The sequence below is a fragment of the Cupressus sempervirens genome, chromosome 2, assembly GCF_028749045.1.
Source record: "Cupressus sempervirens isolate cs-2001-9-10 chromosome 2, ASM2874904v1, whole genome shotgun sequence".
In the NCBI taxonomy this organism is placed as follows: domain Eukaryota; kingdom Viridiplantae; phylum Streptophyta; class Pinopsida; order Cupressales; family Cupressaceae; genus Cupressus; species Cupressus sempervirens.
In genome coordinates, this window is record NC_143119.1 from 553,927,412 (window position 1) to 553,952,166 (window position 24,755).

The 24,755-nt window shown below is 49.0% G+C and overlaps 1 non-coding gene across 1 annotated transcript; it reads right to left on the bottom strand.

Moving 5' to 3' along the window:
- Positions 1 to 606: 606 nt before the first annotated feature.
- Positions 607 to 2,417, bottom strand: LOC149573609 (18S ribosomal RNA). Its single transcript, XR_016360672.1, has one exon. It is a non-coding gene; the product is annotated as an 18S ribosomal RNA (ribosomal RNA).
- Positions 2,418 to 24,755: the final 22,338 nt, after the last annotated feature.

Consider the following 24,755-nt stretch of genomic DNA (forward strand, 5'->3'; position numbering starts at 1 on the left):
TGGGTGTTGACACATCCCTAACCCCGAGCACCCAATGGGTGCGATGAGGAACCCTATGGTGTGTCCCTGCCCCATCCCCTCGCAAAGGTGGGAGGCGATGCATGGGAGAGTCGTGTCAGCGGACGGGGCCCCTGCCCCGCAAATCATGCGAGTGCACCCATCCTAAACACAGAACGCTCCAAGCGACGAGTCAACACACCTGGGCAAGCAACGGGGGGTTGCGGCAGTCCCGACTTTCCGCCGTTGAAATGATGGATCCCTGGCACAGTGCCGCGCACGCGATCAGACCGTGAAATCTCAATGGGGGATGAGGCCCGGACCCCCTCTGAACTGCAACCAAGCAGAGACCTCTTGCTCTGATGTGGACGTCATTCGAAGGCACCGATCCTATAATCCAGATTGCATCCGAGTCTCTTCTTCGCCCCATGGGGAATCCACGCTTTCGATCACGGGCATTTGATGTGACCCTCGAGCTCAACGGCGCTGGACCCGTAGCTTGGCCGTCTAGCACATCGCTATAGGGCTGAGTGTCTGCACGTCACTGAGATTTCAAGGTCAGGGAGGAGGCCAGCTCCATCCCCTACATGATTCAGGGTCTCGAACTGACAATGATCCTACCGCAGGTTCACCTACGGTAACCTTGTTATGACTTCTCCTTCCTCTAAATGATAAGGTTCAGTGAACTTCTCGTGACATCCCTGATAGGAACCACCGTCGTCGTCGTGATCCGAACACTTCACCGGATCATTCAATCGGTAGGAGTGATGGGCAGTGTGTACAAAGGGCAGGGACATAGTCAACGCGAGCTGATGACTCGTGCTTACTAGGAATTCCTCGTTGAAGATCAATAATTGCAATGGTCTATCCCCATCACGATGCAATTTGGCAAGATTTCCCAAACCTTTCAGGCCAGGGAGAGAAACTTGTTGGTTGCATCAGTGTAGTGTGCGTGCGGCCCAGAACATCTAAGGGCATCACAGACCTGTTATTGCCTCAAACTTCCATGGCCTAGGAGGCCATAGTCCCTCTAAGAAGCTGGCCGCAAAGGGGAACCTCCGCGTAGCTAGTTAGCAGGCTGAGGTCTCATTTGTTAACGGAATTAACCAGACAAATCGCTCCACCAACTAAGAACGGCCATGCACCAACACCCATAGAATCAAGAAAGAGCTCTCAATCTGTCAATCCTTACTATGTCTGGACCTGGTAAGTTTCCCCGTGTTGAGTCAAATTAAGCCGCAGGCTCCACTCCTAGTGGTGCCCTTCCATCAATTCCTTTAAGTTTCAGCCTTGCAACCATACCCCCCCCAGAACGCAAACACTCTGATTTCTCAGAAGGTGCTGGCAGAGTCCTTAGAGCAACATCCGCCGATCCCTGGTCAGCATCGTTTATGGTTGAGACTAGGACGGTATCTGATCATCTTCGAGCCCCTAACATTCATTCTTGATTAATGAAAACATCCTTGGAAAATGCTTTCACAGTGGTTCATCTTCCTTAAATCCAAGAATTTCACCTCTGACAATGAAATACAAATGCCCCCGATAGTCCCTATTAATCATTACTCCGGTCCCGAAGGCCAACAGAACAGGACCAGACTCCTATCGCGTTATTCCATGCTAATGTATTGAGAGTGTAGGCTTGCTTTGAGAACTCTAATTTTTTCAAAGTAACGGCGTCAGAACCGTGACCCAGCCAATTAAGGCCAGGAACACGCTGCCGACAGAAGGGACGTGAGGGCCAGTGCACACCCAGAAGGCGAACCGACTGTGACGACCCAAGGTCCAACTACGAACTTTTTAACTGCAACAACTTAAATATATGCTATTGGAGCTAGAATTACCATGGATGCTGGTACTAGACTTGCCCTCCAATGGATCCTCGTTAAGGGATTTAGATTGTACTCATTCCAATTACCAAACTCGATGAGCCCAGTATTGTTATTTATTGTCACTACCTCCCCGTGTCAGGATTGGGTGATTTGCGCGCCTGCTGCCTTCCTTGGATGTGGTAGCCGTTTCTTAGGCTCCCTCTCTAGAATTGAACCCTAATTCTTCGTCACCCATCACCACCATGGTAGGCCTCTATCCTACCATCGAAAGTTGATAGGGCAGAAATTTGAATGAAGCATCGCCAGCACAAAGGCCGTGCGATCCATCGAGTTATCATGAATCACCAGAATAGCGGGCGAGCCTGCGCTGGCCTTTTATCTAATAAATGCATCCCTTCTGAGAGGCGAGATTTGGTGCACATATTAGCTCTAGAATTACTACGGTTATCCGAGTAGCAAAGTACCATCAAAGAAACTATAACTGATTTAATGAGCCATCCGCAGTTTCACAGTCTGAAATAGTTCATACTTAGACATGCATGGCTTAATCTTTGAGACAAGAATATCACTACTGGCAGGATCGACAAGGTAGCTTCTAACAACGAGGGGACCCCCAAGACCTTCTACAGCCAAGGGATACTTGTCGCGATGGGAAACCAAAATTTGCATTCGCTCTGTCATGCATCCAAACATAATCCGCTGCACAAGCAACAAGAATGACGTTCACAGCACATGCAAGACTCGCAACGCTCAAAGATTTCGCACAAGAGGAAAGTGTCCCATCGTCGATCGGAGAGGGGCTTACAAGGAGCCTCGGTTCATAGGCACCTGGGAAGAACATCCCGTATGGAACCCTTTACCCTCGAACTCACTGCCGCCACTACTCGGAAAGAAGCCTCAAGTCTGTACGAGATGCACCGCGCACGTAGCCACCTCAATTGTAAGGCCACTCAGAGACATCCATTTCCCAGGCATATGCCTCCTACATGCCTATTGAGGTGCACCCACACAGAAAAAATCCTTCTTGATCGCAACAAACGTTTTCCCATGACGAAGAGCTGGTTGCCAAAGTGCCAACGGAGACCACCGTGCTGAAGGGTGAAGGGTCGTGCGAGTCGAAAACATGGCTGGTTATGCGATTGGAGGGGGCATCACTGTGCATGCGACCACCTCAATTATAAGGCCGCTTGAGGGCATTGTGTATAACAACACCCCCTCCGCACATTTATAGGTGATGAGAGCCTGCTCGCATACATGGACATGTCTAACCTCTGGCAAATATCTCCTTTCCCAGCACAGCCTCGCTAACCGTTCCCCATGACACGTGATCTGCCAGCGCAGGTACAGAAAAGTTCCTACGGCTGAACACTCACACTAGCATTGTTGGACAAGCTTCAATCTCATGCACATGCACATACTAAAGAACTGGCACCACGAGGGAACCACCCGCGAGCACCCACATCTCGGAAAAAAGCATTCGTGCGATTTCTTCCCCTAGATAGACACGTTGGGCCTGCAATTTTCGGAGCATTGCAAAGATGAGCGCTCTAGTTCACAGGAGCCTGAGAAGAACATCTCGTATGAAACCCGTTCCCCCAAAATGCTCGAATCACAAATGCTCACAGCAGGGTTGTAATGCAAAGATGTACACCGTGCATGCGACCGAGTAAGGACACTCAGAGCCATCCATTTCCCAGGCATATGCCCCCTACATGCTTTTTGGTGCACCCCGTACAAACGGCCATACTTCGACAAGCCCTCCCAGAATTTTGCATCTGAAGAGAGAGATGAAACACCTTGGGCTTTTTGTCCACACAATGCAAACACCGAACGCTCTCTTTAGGGGGGAGCTGAAGAAGAGTATCTCCCATAGAACCCATGAGCCGCAGCCATTCGGATCGCAAGGGGCAGGACAGGGCATGGAGAGTTTCTACATCCAAACAAAAATTATCGGTAGTACTCTACGCTTCTACTGGCCTGGACCACAAAAGGCTGTCATGATAGTGCCATGCACTTCTATAGGATGAGACAGTGAAGAGGTGAGCACGCACCGAGAACGCACTAGCGAATAAATTATGTGGCAACCAAACCTTTCGCCGGCCCCCCTCTCAATCCCAAGGCTCTACCGATTGGCAAAAACTTAGGGTGGAGAGTGGACCCTTGATGAAATTAGGGACGTCGAGCAATGCACCCGTGCAACCATCTCTTTCCTTCTTGCCATCCGGGCAGGATAAAAATGCAATGATAGAACGTGCCAATGAGATGGAGCCCTTGGCTAAAAGATACAACTCCATACACACTCAGCAACAAGCGCATCTCAGAATTGAACACCAAATGTGCAGTGTGTTGCAAGCCGTGCAGACACCTACATATAGGGTATATCCATCAAAACAAAGCGACAAGTACTTCCCACCAGCTCTGCCATTGCGATTACCAAATGGGATAATACTCACCACCACAGATTAATGACCATCATTACCATCTCGAAATAGATACAAGCACATCGAGCTTCATCCGATCAGCTGGATGAATTTCACCTTGAAGGGGCCCAATCCAAAAGTTTCGAAGGTCATCTCCTGGAACTCTCAAGAACAAGGCCCATATTACATGCAAACTCTGCTACTGCGCAAACATAGGTTGCAATTAAAGAGAAATTGCAAGACCATCACAATGGCCCGAGGCCAATGCTCTGACTAAGTCAATTTTCTCTTGCAATCACCATGCCGCCATTCACAGAGAGATCTCCTGATTCACTTGTGACGCGATGCACAATCCAAGGGCTAGACGTGAGCTCACCCTTGAAAGGCCACTTTCCAAGGCATCCCCCGATGACACATTGGAATGACAACCACTGTCAAACCATTTCCCAATGTTGTGCCCATCGAATTGGCACAGAGCCGCTAGATGAGGGCTCCTGTTTTAGATCAAGTTTTAAAATCACCAAGAAGACGCGGTGAGGGCTGGCAACCGCTGCCAAACCTTTTTCCGAAATTGCGCCAGCTGAGTGACTAGAAAACATGCTTTATGCGATAGGCACGCAAAAAATTTTGCTAGAGCGCCAAGCACCCACCTCATGGCTACAGACAAGGGCTCGCCATTAGATCAACTTCGAAATCGTTGAACAGACGCACTGTAAAATGGCAACCGCTGCCAAGTCTCTTCCGTAGTTGCATTGGTCGAGTGATCGAAGAAGGTGATCTAAGAGAGGGTCCAAGTGTAGGCATTCATTGGGGGATTTGGGCCAATGGCATAAATTTATGCAATACCCAAGTAACACCGGATGGAGGTGCTAGACGAGGGCTCCCGTTTTAGATCGAGTTTTAAAATCACCAAGTAGACACGGTGAGGGCTGGCAACCGCTGCCAAAACTTTTTCCAAATTTGCGGGAGATGAGTGACAAGAAAACATGATCTAAAGGAGACTCCAGGTATAGCACCCTCGAGGGTGGGCTTCATGCCCCTCTAATTGATTCAATGTCGGCATCCACCATTTCAAAATCCGACATATCCATCCACCCTGACAGTGGTGTTGAATCAATGAGGGGAGCACGTGAGAGGCTCACAGCAACCACCTCTCCCATTGTAGCCATGATAGGCACGCAAAAAAATTTTGCTAGAGCGCCAAGCACCCACCTCATGGCTAGAGACAAGGGCTCGCCATTAGATGAACTTCAAAATCGTAGAACAGACGCGGTGTAGAATGGCAACCGCTGCCAAGTCTCTTCTGTAATTGCGTCGGTCGAGTGATCGAAAAAGGTGATCTAAGACAGGGTCCAAGCGTAGGGCATTCATTGGGGTAATTGCGCCGATGGCAAAAATTTATGCAATACCCGAGCAACACCGGACGGAGGTGCTAGACGAGGGCTCCCATTTTAGATCGAGTTTTAAAATAAAAAAGAAGACGCGGTGAGGGCTGGCAACCGCTGCCAAACCTTTTTTTGAAATTGCGCTAGCTGAGTGAAAAGAAAACATGATCTAAAGGAGAGTCTAGGAATATCACCCTCGAAGGTGGGCTTCATGCCCTTCTAATTGATTCAACGTCGGCGTCCACCATTTCAAAATCTGACATATCCATCCGCCCTGAGAGCGGCGTTGAATCAATGAGGTGGGCATGGGAGAGGCTCGTGGCAACCACCTCTCCCATTGTAGCCACGATAGGCTCAATAAAAATTTTGCTAGAGTGCCAAGTACCCACCTCATGGCTATAGACAAGGGCTCTCCATTAGATCAACTTCGAAATCGCAGAACGGACGCGGTGTAGAATGGCAACCCCTGCCAAGTCTCTTCTGTAATTGCATCGGTTGAGTGATCGAAGAAGGTGATCTAAGAGAGGGTCCAAGCATGTAGGAATTTTTTGGGGGATTTGCGCCGATGGAAAAAATTTGTGCAATACCCGAGCAACACCGGACGGAGGTGCAAGACGAGGGCTCCCGTTTTAGATCGAGTATTAAAATCACCAAGTAGACGCGGTGAGGGGCTGGCAACCACTGCCAAACCTTTTTTCGAAATTGCGCCAGCTGAGTGACAAGAATACATGATCTAAAGGAGAGTCCAGGAATAGCACCCTTGAGGGTGGGCTTCACGCCCCTCTAATTGATTCAACGTCGGCGTCCACCATTTCAAAATCTGACATTTCCATCTGCCCTGACAGCGGCATTGAATCAATCAGGGGCGCATGGGAGAGGCTCGCGGCAACCACCTCTCCCATTGTAGTGGCGATAGGCACGCAAAAAATTTTTCTAGAGCGCCAAGCGCCCACCTCATGGCTAGAGACAAGGGCTTGCCATTAGATCAACTTTGAAATCACTGAACAGACGCGTTGTAGAATGGCAACCGCTGCCAAGTCTCTTCCATAGTTGCGTTGGTCAAGTGATCGAAGAAGGTGATCTAAGAGAGGGTCCAAGCATAGGCATTCATTGGGGGATTCACACCAATGGCATAAATTTATGCAATACCCAAGCAACACTGGACGGAGGTGGTACACGAGGGCTCCCACTTTAGATCGAGTTCTAAAATCACCAAGTAGACGCGGTGAGGGCTGGCAACCACTGCCAAACCTTTTTCTAAAATTGCGCCAGCTGAGTGGAAAGAAAACATGATCTAAAGGAGAGTCGAGAAATAGCACCCTCGAGGGTGGGCTTCATGCCCCTCTAATTGATTCAACGTCGGCGTCCACCATTTCAAAATTTGACATATCCATTCGCCCTGACAGCGGTGTTGAATCAATGAGGGGGGCACGGGAGAGGCTCGCGGCAACCACCTCTCCTATTGTAGCCGTGATAGACACGCAAAAAATTTTGCTAGAGCGCCAAGCACCCACCTCATGGCTAGAGACAAGGGCTCACCATTAGATCAACTTTGAAATCACTGAACAGACGCGCTGTAGAATGGAAACCGCTGCCAAGTCTCTTCCGTAGTTGCGTCGGTCGAGTGATCGAAGAAGGTGATCTAAGAGAGGGTCCAAGCGTAGGCATTCGTTGGGGGATTCACGCCGATGGCATAAATTTATGCAATACCCGAGAAACACTAGGCAGGGGTGCTAGATGAGGGCTCCCGTTTTAGATCGAGTTTTAAAATCACCGAGTAGATGCGGTGAGGGCTGGCAACCGCTGCCAAACCTTTTTTTGAAATTGTGCCAGCTGAGTGACAAGAAAACATGATCTAAAGGAGAGTCCAGGAATAGAACCCTCGAGGGTGGGCTTCATGCCCCTCTAATTGATTCAATGTCGGTGTCCACCTTTTCAAAATCTGACATATCCATCCGCCCTGACAGCGGCATTGAATCAATGAGGGGGGCACAGGAGAGGCTCGGGGCAACCACCTCTCCCATTGTAGCCACAATAGGCATGCAAAAAAATTTTCTAGAGTGCCAAGCACCCACCTCATGGCTAGAGACAAGGGCTCACCATTAGATCAACTTCGAAATCGCTGAACAGACGCGCTGTAGAATGGCAACCACTGCCAAGTCTCTTTCGTAGTTGTGTCGGTCGAGTGATTGAAGAAGGTGATCTAAGAGAGGGTCCAAGCGTAGGCATTCATTGGGGGATTCACGCCGATGGCATAATTTTATGCAATACTCGAGCAACACTGGACGGAGGTGCTAGATGAGGGCTCCCATTTTAGATCGAGTTTTAAAATCACCGAGTAGACGCGGTGAGGGATGGAAACCACTGCCAAACCTTTTTCCAAAATTGCGCCAGTTGAGTGAGAAGAAAACATGATCTAAAGGAGAGTCAAGGAATAGCACATTCGGGGTGGGCTTCATGCCCCTCTAATTGATTCAACGTCGGCGTCCACCGTTTCAAAATCTGACATATCTATCCACCTTGACACTGGCGTTGAATCAATGAGGGGGGCACAGGAGAGGCTCACAACAACCACCTTTCCTATATAAGCTATTAGTGCGAGGCTTGCTCTACATTAGAAATTAGTAAACACACCGAAATCTGCCTTAAAAATCCAAATCCTTTAAAATTCCTACCAAACAGCCATTCACGACCCAATTTTTTATGAGGTCGGCAGAGGAGCAAAAGATTGTCATCGGTTAGGAGATGTGAGTTCATGGATCCCAGGGACTGAAATGGTCATCGAGCTCATCCGATCAATTGGATGAATTTCACCTTGAAGGGGCCCAATCCAAAAATTCTGGAGGTCATCTCTTGGAACTCTCGAGAACAAGGCCCATCTTACATGCAAACTCTGCTACTATGCAAACATAGGTTGCAATTAAAGAGAAATTGTGAGGCCGTCACAATGGCTCGAGGCCAATGGCTTCGACTAAATCAATTTTCTCTTGCAATCACCATGCCACCGTTCACAGAGAGATCTCCCCATTCACTTGTGACGCGATGCACAATCCAAGGTCTAGATGCGAGCTCGCCCTTGAAAGAAAGACCACTTTCCAAGACATCCCCCGATGACACATTGGAACGTCAACTGCTATCAAACCATTCCCAATGTTGTGCCGATCGAGTTGGCACAGAGGCAACCTTAGGGAGCTCTCGCATAGCAATCGGGATGTGCTTTCGTGCCCATCTCTCACAAAAACCAATGTTAGCTGTGGACAAATTTGGAATCCAAGGGCTTGCATCCATAGATATCGTCGGCACTGGGTCTATATATTCAAAGGCCACGGAGAGGTTCCGATAAGAGAAGCTCCCCTGCTTGCTCACACAAACATCCCAAATTCTAGACACAAGCTCTCACCCTTAGTATCACTCTCCAGATCACCGCAATGACACATTGGAACGACAACCGCTGTCGAACAACTCCCAAAATTGTGGCAATGGAGTGAGAAAGAAGAGCAACTTTGGGGAGCCGTGCATAGCAAACGGGCTGTGCTACTACTTCATTCTGCTCTTATATAGTTTCAACATCATTGATTTCATTTGGAATCTGAGGCTGCATTCGTCCTTGCTCAAACAAGCAATGGCTCTTCTAATCGAATGGCCATGGGGAGCTTCCGGTAACAAAGGCTCCCTTGTCCCTCGTGATGCACAGGCTAACTGCTAGACGAAAGGTCACCCTTCAGATCGCTGCCCAGGCAACCACCACAATGGCACCATTGGAACAACAACCCCTGCCGAAACATTCTAAAAATTTTGTGCCAAAGAAGTTGTTGCGTAGAGAACGACTCTGGGGAGAGAGCCCTTGCATAGAAAAATTGGGATGGCTTCACGGCCCTCCCAATAGAAACGATGCTGGTGCCAATATTCCAAAAATCTGAATAACGTGTCTTTTGCGAACACAAGCACTAATTTCTATTGGACAGGGTTGCCGAGAACTTTTGTTATCAAAGCTCCCATTGTAGCCACGATAGGCACAAAAAAAATTGCTAGAGCCCCAAGAACCCACCTCATGGATAGACAAGGGCTTGCCATTAGTAGATCAACTTCAAAATTGCTGAATAGACACGCTGTGGAATGGCAACCACTGCCAAGCCTCTTTCGTAATTGCGTCGGTCGAGTGATCAAAGAAGGTAATCTAAGAGAGAGTCCAAGGCTAGGGATTCGTTGGGGGATTCACGCCGATAGCAAAAAATTATGCAATACCCGAGCAACATCGGACAAAGGTGCTAGACGAGGGCTCCCGTTTTAGATCGAGTTTTAAAATCACCAAGTAGACACGGTGAGGGCTGGCAACCGCTGCCAAACCTTTTTCCAAAATTGCGCCAACTGAGTGACAAGAAAACATGATCTAAAGGAGAGTCCAGGAATAGCACCCTCGAGGGTGGGCTTCATGCCCCCTCTAATTGATTCAACATCACCGTCCACCATTTCAAAATCTGTCATATCCATCCGCCCTAACAGCGGCGTTGAATCAATGAGGGGGGCACGGGAGAGGCTCGTGGTAACCACCTCTCCCGTTGTAGCCGCGATAGGCATGCAAAAACTTTTGCTAGAGCGCCAAGCACCCACCTCATGGCTAGAGACAAGGGCTCGCCATTAGATCAACTTCGAAATCGCTGAACAGACGCACTGTAGAATGGCAACCGCTGCCAAGTCTCTTCCATAGTTGCATCGGTCGAGTGATCGAAGAAGGTGATCTAAGAGAGGGTCCAAGCGTAGGAATTCATTGGGGGATTCACGCCGATGGCATAAATTTATGCAATACCCGAGCAACATCGGACGGAGGTGCTAGACGAGGGCTCCCATTTTAGATCGAGTTTTAAAATCACCAAGTAGACACGGTAAGGGCTGGCAACCACTGCCAAACCTTTTTCCAAAATTGTGGCAGTTGAGTGACAAGAAAACATGATCTAAAGGAGAGTCCAGGAATAGCACCCTCAAGGGTGGGCTTCATGCCCCTCTAATTGATTCAACGTGGGCATCCACCATTTCAAAATCTGACATATCCATCTGCCCTGACAGCGGCGTTGAATCAATGAGGGGGGCATGGGAGAGGCTCGTGGAAACCACCTCTCCCCTTGTAGCCACGATAGGCACGCAAAAAAATATTGCTAGAGTGCCAAGCACCCACCTCATGGCTAGAGACAATGGCTCGCCATTAGATCAACTTCGAAATCGCTGAACAGACGCGCTATAGAATGGAAACCGCTGACGAGTCTCTTCCGTAGTTGCATCGGTCGAGTGATCGAAGAAGGTGATCTAAGAGAGGGTCCAAGCATAGGCATTCATTGGGGGATTCACGCCAATGGCATAAATTTATGCAATACCCAAGCAACACCGGACGGAGGTGCTAGACGATGGCTCCCGTTTTAGATCAAGTTTTAAAATCACCAAGTAGATGCGGTGAGGGCTGGCAACCGCTGCCAAACCTTTTTCCAAAATTGCGCCAGCTGAGTGAAAAGAAAACATGATCTAAAGGAGAGTCCAGGAATAGCACCCTCGAGGGTGGGCTTCATGCCCCTCTAATTGATTCAACATCAGCGTCCACCGTTTCAAAATCTGACATATCCATCCGCCCTGACAGCGGCATTGAATCAATGAGGGGGGCACGGGAGAGGCTCGCGGTAACCACCTCTCCCATTGTAGCCGCGATAGGCACGCAAAATTTTTTTCCAGAGTGCCAAGCACCCACCTCATTCCTAGAGACAAGGGCTTGCCATTAGATCAACTTTGAAATCGCTGAACAGACGCGCTATAGAATGGCAACCGCTGCCAAGTCTCTTCCATAGTTGTGTCGGTCGAGTGATCGAAGAAGGTGATCTAAGAGAGGGTCCAAGCGTAGGCATTCATTGGGGGATTTGCGCCGATGGCATAAATTTATGCAATACCCAAGCAACACCGGACGGAGGTGGTAGACGAGGGCTCTCATTTTAGATCGAGTTTTAAAATCACCAAGTAGACGCGGTGAGGGCTGGCAACCGCTGCCAAACCTTTTTCCGAAATTGCGCCAGCTGAGTGACAAGAAAAAATGATCTAAAGGAGAGTCCAGGAATAGCACCCTCGAGGGTGGGCTTCATGCCCCTCTAATTGATTCAACATCGGTGTCCATCGTTTCAAAATCCGACATATCCATCCGCCCTGACAGCGGCATTGAATAAATGAGGTGAGCACGAGAGAGGCTCGCGGCAACCACCTCTCTCGTTTTAGCCGCGATAGGCATGCAAAAAATTTTGCTAGAGCGCAAAGCACCCACCTCATGGCTAGAGACAAGGGCTCGCCATTAGATCAACTTCAAAATTGCTGAAGAGACGCGCTGTAGAATGGCAACCATTGCCAAGTCTCTTTCGTAGTTGCGTCGGTCGAGTGATCGAAGAAGGTGATCTAAGAGAGGGTCCAAGCGTAGGCATTCATTGGGGGATTCGGGCCGATGGCATAAATTTATGCAATACCCAAGCAACACCGGACAGAGGTGCTAGACAAGGGCTCCCATTTTAGATCGAGTTTTAAAATCACCAAGTAGACGCGGTGAGGGCTAGCAACCGCAGCCAAACCTTTTTCCAAAATTGCGCTAGCTGAGTGACAAGAAAACATGATCTAAAGGAGAGTCCAGGAATAGCACCCTCGAGGGTGGGCTTCATGCCCCTCTAATTGATTCAACGTCGGCATCCACCGTTTCAAAATCTGACATATCCATCCACCCTGACAGTGGCGTTGAATCAATGAGGGGGGCACGGGAGAGGCTCGCGGCAACCACCTCTCCCATTGTAGCCATGATAGGCACGTAAAATTTTTTTCTAGAGCACCAAGCACCCACCTCATTGCTAGAGACAAGGGCTCGCCATTAGATCAACTTTGAAATCGCTGAACAGATGCGCTGTAGAATGGCAACCACTGCCAAGTCTCTTCTATAGTTGCATCGGTCAAGTGATCGAAGAAGGTGATCTAACAGAGGGTCCAAGTGTAGGCATTCGTTGGGGGATTCGCGCCATTGGCATAATTTTATGCAATACCCGAGCAACATCGGACAGAGGTGCTAGGCGAGGGCTCCCATTTTAGATCGAGTTTTAAAATCACCAATTAGATGCGGTGAGGGATGGCAACCGCTGCCAAACCTTTTTCCAAAATTGTGCCAGCTGAGTGAGAAGAAAACATGATCTAAAGGAGAGTCAAGGAATAGCACATCCAGGGTGGGCTTCATGCCCCTCTAATTGATTCAACATCGATGTCCACCGTTTCAAAATCCAACATATCCATCCGCCTTGACACCGGCGTTGAATCAATGAGAGGGGCACGGGGGAGGCTCGCGGCAACCACCTCTCCTATATAAGCTATTAGTGCGAGGCTCGCTCTGCATTAGAAATTAGCAAACACACCAACATCCACTTTAAAAATCCAAATCCTTTAAAATTCCTACCAAACAGCCATTCACGACCAAATTTTTTATGAGGTCGGCAGAGGAGCAAAAGATTGTCCTCGGTTAGGAGATGTGAGTTCATGGAGCCGAGGGACTGAAATGGTCATCGAGCTCATCTGATCAACTGGATGAATTTCACCTTGAAGGGGCCCAATCCAAAAGTTCTGGAGGTCATCTCCTGGAACTCTTGAGAACAAGGCCCATCTTACATGAAAACTCTGCTACTGTGCAAACATAGTTTGCAATTAAAGAGAAATTGCGAGGCCGTCACAATGGCCCGAGGCCAATGGCTCTGACTAAGTCAATTTTCTCTTGCAATCACCATGCTGTCATTGCAATCCCCCGATGACACATTGGAATGACAACCGCTGTTGAACCATTCCCAATGTTGTGCCGATCGAGTTGGCACAGAGGTGACCTTAGGGAGCTCTCGCGTAGCAATCGGGATGTGCTTTCATACCCATCTCTCACAAAAACCAATCTTAGCTGTGAAAAAATTTTGCCGCAATGACACCATTGGAACGACGACCGCTGTCGAACAACTCCTAAATTTGTGCCCCGATGGAGTGAGAAAGAATAGCAACTTTGGGGAGCCGTGCATCGCAAATAGGCTGCTGCTTCTTTCTGCTCTTATATATAGATCAGATGTCATTGATTTCGTTTGGAATCCAAGGCTGCATTCATCCTTGCTCACACAAGCAATGGCTCTTCTCATCGAATGGCCACAAGGAGCTTCCGATCACAAAGGCTCCCTTGTCACTCGTGATGAGCAGCCCAACTGCTTTCCAAAATTGCACCAACTGAGTGACAAGAAAACATGATCTAAAGGAGAGTCAAGGAATAGCACCTCGATGGTGGGCTTCATGCCCCTCCAATTGATTCAACGTCGGCGTCCACCGTTTCAAAATCTGACATTTCCATCCGCCTTGACACCGCCGTTGAATCAATGAGAGGGGCACGGGAGAGGTTCGTGGCAACAACCTCTCCTATATAAGCTATTAGTGCGAGGCTCGCTCTGCATTAGAAATTAGCGAACACGCCGACATCCACCATAAAAATACAAATCGTTGAAAATTTTGACCAAACAGCCATCCACGACCCAATTTATTATGAGGTCATCTAAGGAGCAAAAGATTGTCATCGGTTAGGAGATGTGAATTCATGGAGCCAAGGGACTAAAATGGTCATCGAGCTCATCCGATCAACTGGATGAATTTCACCTTGAAGGGGCCCAATCCAAAAGTTATGGAGGTCATCTCCTGGAACTCTCAAGAACAAGGACCATCTTACTTGCAAACTCTGCTACTGCACAAACATAGGTTGCAATTAAAGAGAAATTGCCAGGCCATCACAGTGGCCCGAGGCCAATGCTCCGACTAAGTCAATTTTCTCTTGCAATCACCATGCCACCGTTCATAGAGAGATCTCCCCATTCACTTGCGACGTGATGCACAACCCAAGTGATAGACACAAGCTCGCCCTTGAAAGGCCAGGCCACTTTCCAAGACATCCCCCGATGACACATTGGAATGACAACCGCTGTCGAACCATTCCCAATGTTGTGCCGATCGAGTTGGCACAGAGGCGACCTTAGGGAGCTCCCGCATAGTAATTGGGATGTGCTTTTGTACCCATCTCTCACAAAAACCAATCTTAGCTGTGAACAAATTTAGAATCCAAGGCTCGTATCCATCGATATTGTCGGCATTGGGTCTATATATTAAAAGGCCATAGAGAGGTTCCGATAAGAGAAGCTCCCCTGCTCGCTCGCACAAACATCCCAAATGCTAGACACAAGCTCCCGCCCTTAGCATCGCTCTCCAGATCGCCGCAATGACACATTGGAACGACAACCGCTCTTGAACAACTCTCAAATTTGTGCTGATGGAGTGAGAAAGACGAGAAACTTTTGGGACCCGCGCATGGCAAATGGGCTGCTGCTTCATTCTGCTCTTATATATAGATTCGATGTCATTGATTTCATTTGGAATCTGAGGCTACATTCGTCCTTGCTCACACAAGCAATGGCTCTTCTCATCGAATGGTCACGGGGAGCTTCCGATTACAAAGGCTCCCTTGTCACCCATGATGCGCAGCCCAACTGCTAGACGACAGCTCGCCCTTCAGATCGCTGCCCAGGAAACCACCACAACGGCACCATTGGAATGACAACTGCTGCCGAACCATTCCGAAATTTTTTTGCCAAAGAAGTTGTTGCAAAGAGAACAACTCTGGGGAGAGAGCCCTCGCATAGCAAAATCGAGATGGCTTCACGGCAGCTGGATGGGATTTGAATTCATGGAGCCAAGGGAGTGAAATGGTCATCAAGCTCATTCGATCAATTGGATGAATTTCACCTTGAAGGGGCCCAATCCAAAATTTCCGGAGGCCATCTCCTGGAACTGTCAAGAACAAAGGCCAATCTTACATGCAAACTTTGCTACTGCGCAAACATAGGTTGCAATTATAGAGAAATTGCAAGGCCGTCACAATGGCCCGAGGCTAATGCTCTGACTACTAAGTCAATTTTCTCTTGCAATCACCATGCCGCCGTTCATAGAGAGATCTCCCCATTCACTTGTGATGACACACAATCCAAGTGCTAGACGCGATCTCGCCTTTGAAAGGCGGCGTTCCAAGACATCCCGATGACACATTGGAATGAAAACCGCTGTCAAACCATTCCCAATGTTGTGCCGATTGAGTTAGCACAGAGGCGATCTTAGGGAGCTCCCGTGAATCAATCAGGAAGTGCTTTCGTACCCATCTCTCACAAAAACCAATGTTAGCTGAACAATTTTAGAATCCAAGGCTCGTATCCATCGATATCGTCAGCACTAGGTCTATATTCAAAGGCCACAGAGAGGTTCCGATAAGAGAAGCTCCCCTGCTCTCTTGCACAAACATCCCCAAATGCTAGACGCAAGCTCCCGCCCTTAGCATCGCTCTCCAGATCACCGCAATGACACATTGGAATGACAACCGCTGTCGAACAACTCCCGAATTTGTGCCGATGGAGTGAGAAAGAAGAGCCAGATCGGGTCGACGAAAATGGCTAAGCCAGATCGGGTCGGCCAGCATGCCTCGGCCACCATTTTTTGCCGAGAGCTTTTGATATTAAAGCTCCCATGTAGCAGCAATAAGTACACCATGACAAAATTGCTAGAGCGTCGAGCACCCATAGAAAATTGCCATTATACCAAGCAACGCCGGAGTGCTAGACAAGGGCTCACGTTTAGATCAAGTTTTAAAATCACCAAAAAGACACGCCATGGATCGGCAACCGCTGCCTCACCTTTTCCAAAATTGAGTCATCGAAAAACATGATCTAAAGGAGAGCCAAGGAAAAGCATTGAGATTGCTTCATGCCCCTTTCATTCGTTCAACATCAGCATACACCATTTGAAAACCCAACAATTCGATCCGCCTAGACACCAATGTTGAATCAATGAAAGGGGCATGGGAGAGGCTCACGGCAACAACCTCTCCTATATAAGCTATTAGTGCGAGGCTCGCTCTGCATTAGAAATCTGTGATAGCGCGGACAAAAACCTTAAAAAATCCAATTCAATGAAAAATGTGACCAAACAGCCATCCACGACACCGTTTTTGGAGCTCACCCAGATCGGCTCGGCCAGCATGGCTTGGCCAGATCGGCTTGGCCAGCATGGTGACTTGCTGACTTGGTGAGAGTACTTCGAACTGTCAAGAACAGAGGCCAATCTAACATGCAAACTCTGCTACTGCGCAAATATAGGTTGCAATTATAGAGAAATTGCAAGGTCGTCACAATGGCCCGAGGCCAATGCTCCGACTACTAAGTCAATTTTCTCTTGCAATCGCCATGCCGCCGTTCACAAAGAGATCTCCCCATTCACTTGTGATGATGCACAATCCAAGTGCTAGACACGAGCTCGCCCTTGAAAGGCCGCATTCCAAGACATCTCGATGACACATTGGAATGACAACCGCTATCGAACCATTCCCAATGGTGTGCCGATCGAGTTGGCACAGAGGCAATCTTAGGGAACTCCCACATATCGATCAGGAAGTGCTTTCGTACCCATCTCTCACAAAAACCAATGTTAGCTGAACAATTTTATAATCCAAGGCTCGTATCCATTGATATCGTCGGCACTAGGTCTATATTCAAAGGCCACGGAGAGGTTCCGATAAGAGAAGCTCCCCTGCTCGCTTGCACAAACATCCCCAAATGCTAGACGCAATCTCCCGCACTTAGCATCGCTCTCCAGATTACTGCAATGACACATTGGAATGACAACCGCTGTCAAACAACTCTCGAATTTGTGCCGATGGAGTGAGAAACGAGAGCCAGATCGGGTCGACGAAAATGGCTAAGCCAGATCGGGTTGGCCAGCATGGCTCGGCCACCATTTTTTGCCGAGAGCTTTCGATATTAAAGCTCCCATGTAGCTATGATAAGTACACCATGACAAATTGCTAGAGCATCGAGCACCCATAGCAAATTGCCATTATACCAAGCAACACCGGAGTGCTAGACAAGGGCTCACGTTTAGATCAAGTTTTAAAACCACCAAAAACACACGCCATGGATCGGCAACCACTGCCTCACCTTCTCCAGAATTGAGTCATTGGAAAACATGATCTAAAGGAGAGCTAAGGAAAAGCACTGAGATCGCTTCATGCCCCTTTCATTCATTCAACATCAGCATACACCGTTTGAAAACCCAACAATCCGATCCGCCTAGACACCAATGTTGAATCAATGAAAGGGGCATGGGAGAGGCTCGCGGCAACAACCTCTCCTATATAAGCTATTAGTGCGAGGCTTGCTCTGCATTAGAAATCTGCGATAGCGTAGACAACTCCCTTAAAAATCCAATTCAATGAAAAATGTGACCAAACAGCCATCCACGACACCGTTTTTGGAGCTCACCCAAATCGGCTCGGCCAGAATGGCTCGCCCAGATCGGCTCGGCCAGCATGGCTCGCCCAGATCAGCTCGGCCAGCATGGTGACTTGCTGACTTGGTGAGAGTACTTCAAACTGTCAAGAACAAAGGCCAATCTAACGTAAAAACTCTGCTATTGCGCAAACATAGGTTGCAATTATAGAGAAATTGCAAGGCCGTCACAATGGCCCGAGGCCAATGCTCCAACTACTAAGTCAATTTTATCTTGCAATCGTCATGCCGCCGTTCACAGAGAGATCTCCCCAATCACTTGTGACGACACACAATGCAAGTGCTAGACGCGAGCTCACCCTTGAAAGGCCGCGTTCCAAGACATCCCGATGACACATTGGAACGACAACCACTATTGAACCATTCCCAATGTTGTGCCGATCGAGTTGGCACACAGGCGATCTTAGGGAACTCCCGCGTATCGATCGAGAAGTGCTTTCATAACCATCTCTCACAAAAACCGATGTTAGCTGAACAATTTTAGAATCCAAGGCTCGTATCCATCGATATCATCGGCACTGGGTCTATATTCAAAGGCCACAGAGAGGTTTCGATAAGAGAAGCTCCCCTGCTTGCTTCCACAAACATCCCCAAATGCTAGACGCAAGCTCCTGCCCTTAGCATCGCTCTCCAGATCACCGCTGTGACACATTGGAACGACAACCGCTGTCCAACAACTCCCGAATTTGTGCCGATGGAGTGAGAAAGAAGAGCCAGATCGGGTCGACAAAAATGGCTAAGCCAGATCGGGTCAGCCAGCATGGCTCGGCCACCATTTTTTGTCAAGAGCTTTCAATATTAAAGCTCCCATGTAGCCGCGACAAGTACACCATGAAAAATTGCTAGAGCGCCAAGCACCCATAGCAAATTGCCATTATACCAAGCAACGCCGGAGTGCTAGACAAGGGCTCACATTTAGATCAAGTTTTAAAATCACCAAAAACACACGCCATGGATCAGCAACCGCTGCCTCACCTTTTCCAAAATTGAGTCATCGGAAAACATGATCTAAAGGAGAGCCAAGGAAAAGCACTGAGATCGCTTCATGCCCCTTTCATTGATTCAACATCAGCATACACCGTTTGAAAACCCAACAATCCGATCCGCCTAGACACCAATGTTGAATCAATGAAAGGGGCATGGGAGAGGCTCACGGAAACAACCTCTCCTATATAAGCTATTAGTGTGAGGCTCACTTTGCATTAGAAATCTGTGATAGCATGAACAACTCCCTTAAAAATCCAATTCAATGAAAAATGTGACCAAACAGCGATCCACGACACCATTTTTGGAGCTCGGCCAAATCGGGTCAGCCAGAATGGCTCGCCCAGATCGGGTCGGCCAACATGGCTCACCCAGATCAGCTTGGCTCGGCCAGCATGGCTCACCCAGATCGGCTTGGCCAGATCGGGTCGGCCAGCATGGTGACTTGGTGACTCGGTGAGAGTACTTTGAACTGTCAAGAACAAAGGCCAATCTTACATGCAAACTCTGCTACTGCGCAAACATAGGTTGCAATTATAGAGAAATTGCAAGGCCGTCACAATGGCCCAAGGCCAATGCTCCGACTACTAAGTCAATTTTCTCTTGCAATCACCATGCTGTCGTTCACAAAGAGATCTCCCCATTCACTTGTGACGACGCACAATCCAAGTGCTAGACGTGAGCTCGCCCTTGAAAGGCCGCGTTCCAAGACATCCCGATGACACATTGGAACAACAACCACTGCCAAACCATTCCCAATGTTGTGCCGATCGAGTTGGCACAGAGGCGACCAAAAAGCCATCCATGACACCGTTTTTGGAGGTCGGCCAGATCGGCTCGGCCATAATGGCTCGCCCAGATCGGCTTGGCCAGCATGGCTCAGCCAGAATGGCTCGGCCAGAACGGCTCGCCTAGATCGGCTCGGCCAGCATGGCCTAGCCAAAACGGCTCGCCCAGATCGGCTCGGCCAGCATGGCTCGGCCACAACAGATCGGCAAAAATGGCTCGCCCAAATTGGCTCAGCCAGCATGGCTCAGCCAGAACGGCTCGACCAGATCGGGACGGTGACTTGATGAACGGACTTAGAGATTCGACTTGGTGGGCTGACCTGGCGGGGTGAGTTGATGAACATACTTGAAGGGTCGACTTGGTGGGGTGACTCTATGAACGGACCTAAAGAGTTGACTTGGTGAGAGTACTTGGTGAGGTGACTCAATGAAAGGACTTAAAGAGTCAACTTGGTGAATTACTTGGTGGGGTGACTTGATGAACGCACTTGAAGAATCGACTTGGTTAGAGTACTCGGTGGGGCAACTTGATGAATGAATTCAAAGAGTCGACTTGGTGATAGTACCTGGTGGCTTGACTTGATGAGCAGACTTAAAGAGTTGACTTGGTGAGAGTACTTGGCAGGGTGAACTGATGAACAAACATAAAGAGTCAGCTTGGTGGGAGTACTTGGTGGGCCGACCTGGTGGGGTGACTTTATGGACGGACTTAAAGAGTCGACTTGGTTAGATTACTTGTTCTGGTGACTTGATGAATGGACTTGAAGAGTCGACTTGGTGGGGTGACTTGATGAAAGGACTTAAAGGGTCAACTTGGTGAGAGTACTTGGCGGGGCGACTTGATGAATGAACTTAAAGGGTCGACTTGGCGGGGTGACTTGATGAACGGACCTAAAGAGTTGACTTGGTGAGAGTACTTGGCGGGGTGAACTGATGAACGGACTTAAAGAGTCGACTTGGTGGGAGTACTTGGTGGGCCGACTTGATGAACAAACTTATAGAGTTGACTTGGTGAGATTAGTTGTTCTAGTGACTTGATGAATGGACTTAAAGAGTTAGCTTGGCAGGGTGACTTGATGAAAGGACTTAAAGAGTCGACTTGGTCGGGTGACTCGATGAACGACCTTAGAGGGTCAACTTTGCAGGATGACTTGATGAACAGACCTAAAGAGTTGACTTGGTGAGAGTACTCAGTGGGGTGACCTAATGAACAGACTTAGAGAGTCGACTTGGTGAGAGTCCTTGGTGGGCCGACCTGGTTGGGTGACTTCGTGAACTGACTTAAAGAGTCGACTTGGTGGGAGTACTTGGTGGGGTGACTCGATGAAAGGAATTAAAGAGTTGACTTGGTGAGAGTACTTGGTCGCTCGACTTTATGAGCAGACTTAAAGAGTCCACTTAGTGAGAGTGGGCCTAACGGGGCGATGTGGTGAGTGGGCCTAACGGGGCGAGTTGGTGGGGCGACTTGGCAAGTGGTATTAGAGAGCCAATGTGGTGAGGCGACTCGGCGAGTTGGTTCATTGAGATGACATGGTGAGCTGACTTGGCAAGTCGACCTGGCGAGCGAACTTAAAGAGTCGACTTGGCAACGTACTCGAGTCGACTTGGTGAGGCAACCTGGCGAGCGGGCTCAAAGAGTCAACATGGTGAGGCGACTCATTGAGTCAACATGGTGAGGCGACTCATGGTGAGGAGCTATCCTTGAGGCAACTTGGTGGGCCTACTTGATTAGTCAACTTGGTGAGCCGACCTGACGAGCTAACACGATGAGCGGGCTTAAAGAGGCGACGACTTGGTGGGGTAACTTGGCAAGCCAACTTATCGAGGCGAGATGGTGAGTCGACTTGGTGAGCTGACTTGGTGAGCACACTTAAGGAGTCAACTTCGTGAGGTGACTCGGCGAGTTAGCCCGCTGATGCGACTTGGGCGGGCTGACCTGATGAACGAACTTAAAGAGGTGACTTGGGCGGGCTGACCTGGTGAGCGAACTTAAAGAGTTGACTTGGCAACGTACTTGAACAACTGACTTGGTAAGCTGACATGGTGAGTGGGCTTAGAGAAGCAACTCGGCGGGGCAACTTGATGAACGGACTTAAAGGGTCAACTTGGCGGGGTGACTTGATGAAAGGACCTAAAGAGTTGACTTGGTGAGAGTACTTGGCGGGGTGAACTGATGAATGGACTTAAAGAGTCGACTTGGTGGGAGTAGTTGGTGGGCCGACTTGATGAACGGACTTATAGAGTCAACTTGGTGAGAGTAGTTGTTCTGGTAACTTGATGAACGGACTTAAAGAGTCGGCTTGGCAGGGTGACTTGATGAAAGGACTTAAACAGTCAACTTGGTCGAGTGACTCGATGAACGAACTTACAGGGTTGACTTTGCGGGGTGACTTGATGAGCAGACCTAAAGAGTTGACTTGGTGAGAGTACTCGGTGGGGTGACCTGATGAACAGACTTAGAGAGTTGACTTGGTGAGAGTCCTTGGTGGGCCAACCTGGTTGGGTGACTTCGTGAACTGACTTAAAGAGTTAACTTGGTGGGAGTACTTGGTGGGGTGACTTGATGAACGGACTTCAAGGGTTGACTTGGCGAGGTGACTTGATGAACAGTCCTAAAGAGTTGACTTGGTGAGAGTACTTGGTGTGGTGACTTGATCAAAAGACTTAAAGAGTCGAATTGGTGAGAGTACTTGGTGGGGTGACTTGATGAACGCACTTGAAGGGTCGACTTGGTGGGGTGACTTTATGAACGGACCTAAAGAGTTGATGTGGTGAGAGTGCTTGGTGGGGTGACTTGATGAACATAGTTAAAGATTCAACTTGGTGAGAGTAGTTGGTCGGGTGACTTGATGAACGCACTTGAAGAATCGACTTGGTTAGAGTACTTGGTGGGGTGACTTGATGAACGGACTGAAAGATTCGACTTGGTGGGCCGACCTGGCGTGGTGACTTGATGAACGGACTTAGAGAGTCGACTTGGTGAGAGTACTTGGTGACTTGGTAGGCCGACCTGGCCGGGTGACTTGATGAACAAACTTAAAGAGTCGACTTGGTGAGAGTACTCGGTGGGCTGACCTGGTCACGCGACTTGATGAACGGACTTAAAGAGTTGACTTGGTGGGCCGACTTGGCCAAGTGACTTGATGAATGAACTTAAAGAGTCGACTTGGTGGGTCGAACTAGCGGGGTGACTTGGTGAGAGTACTTGGTGGGCTAACCTGGCAGGGTGACTTGATGAACGAACTCATAGAGTCGACTTTGTGAGAGTACTTGGTGGGTCGAACTGGCTGGGTGACTTGATGAACGAACTTAAAGAGTCGACCTAGTGAGAGAACTTGGTGGGCTGAGCTGGCAGGGTGAATTGATGAACGAACCTAAAGAGTGGACTTTGTGAGAGTACTTGGTGGGCCGACCTGGCAGGGTGAGTTGATGACCGAACTTAAAGGGTCAACATGGTGAGAGTACTTGGTGGGCCGACCTGGCGGGGCGACTTGATGAACGAACTTAAAGAGTCAACTTGGTGAGAGTACTCAGTGGGGTGCCCTGATGAACAAACCTAAAGAGTCGACCTAGTGAGAGTACTTGGTGGGCCGACCTGGCGGGGTGACTTGGTGAGCAAACTTAAAGAGTCGACTTGGTGAGAGTAGTTGGTGGGCTGACCTGGCGGGGTGACTTGATGAAAGAACTTAAAGAGTCGACTTGGTGAGAGTAATTTTTGGGCTGACCTGGTGGGGTGACTTGATGAATGAACTTAAAGAGTCGACTTAGTGGGGTGACTTGATGAATGCACTTGAAGGGTCAACTTGGTGGGGTGACTCTATGAACGGACCTAAAGAGTAGACTTGGTGAGAGTACTTGGTGGGGTGACTCGATGAAAGGACTTAAAGAGTCGACTTGGTGAGAGTACTTGGTGGCTCGACTTTATGAGCAGACTTAAAGAGTCCACTTGGTGAGAGTGGGCCTAACGGGGTGATGTGGTGAGTGGGCCTAACGGGGTGAGTTGGTTGGGCGACTTGGCGAGTGGTATTAGAGAGCCGACATGGTGAGGCGACTCGGCGAGTTGGTTCGTTGAGATGACATGGTGAGCTGACTTGGCGAGTCGACCTGGCCAGCGAACTTAAAGAGTCGACTTGGCAACGTACTCAAGTCGACTTGGTGAGGCGACCTGGCGAGCAGGCTCAAAGATTCAACATGGTAAGGCGACTTATTGAGTCAACATGGTGAGGCGACTCATGGTGAGGAGCTATCCTTGAGGCGACTTGGTGGGCCTACTTGATTAGTCGACTTGGTGAGCCGACCTGACGAGCTGACACGGTGAGCGGGCTTAAAGATGCGTTGACTTGGTGGGGTAACTTGGCAAGCCAACTTATCGAGGCGAGATCGTGAGTCGACTTGGTGAGCTGACTTGGTGAGCGCACTTAAAGAGTCAACTTCGTGAGGTGACTCAGCGAGTTAGCCCGCTGATGCGACTTGGGCGGGCCGACCTGGCGAACAAACTTAAAGAGGCGACTTGGGTGGGCTGACCCGGTGAGCAAACTTAAAGAGTTGACTTGGCAACATACTTGAACAACCGACTTTGTGAGCTGACATGGTGAGTGGGCTTAGAGAAGCAACTCGGCGGGGCAACTTGATGAACGGACTTACAGGGTCGACTTGGCGGGGTGACTTGATGAACGGACCTAAAGAGTTGACTTGGTGAGAGTACTTGGCGGGGTGAACTGATGAACGGACTTAAAGAGTCGACTTGGTGGGAGTACTTGGTGGGCCGACTTGATGAACGGACTTATAGAGTCAACTTGGTGAGAGTAGTTTTTCTGGTGACTTGATGAACGGACTTAAAGAGTCGACTTGGCAGGGTGACTTGATGAAAGGACTCAAAGAATTGACTTGGTCGGGTGACTCGATGAATGAACTTAGAGGGTCAACTTTGCGGGGTGACTTGATGAACGGA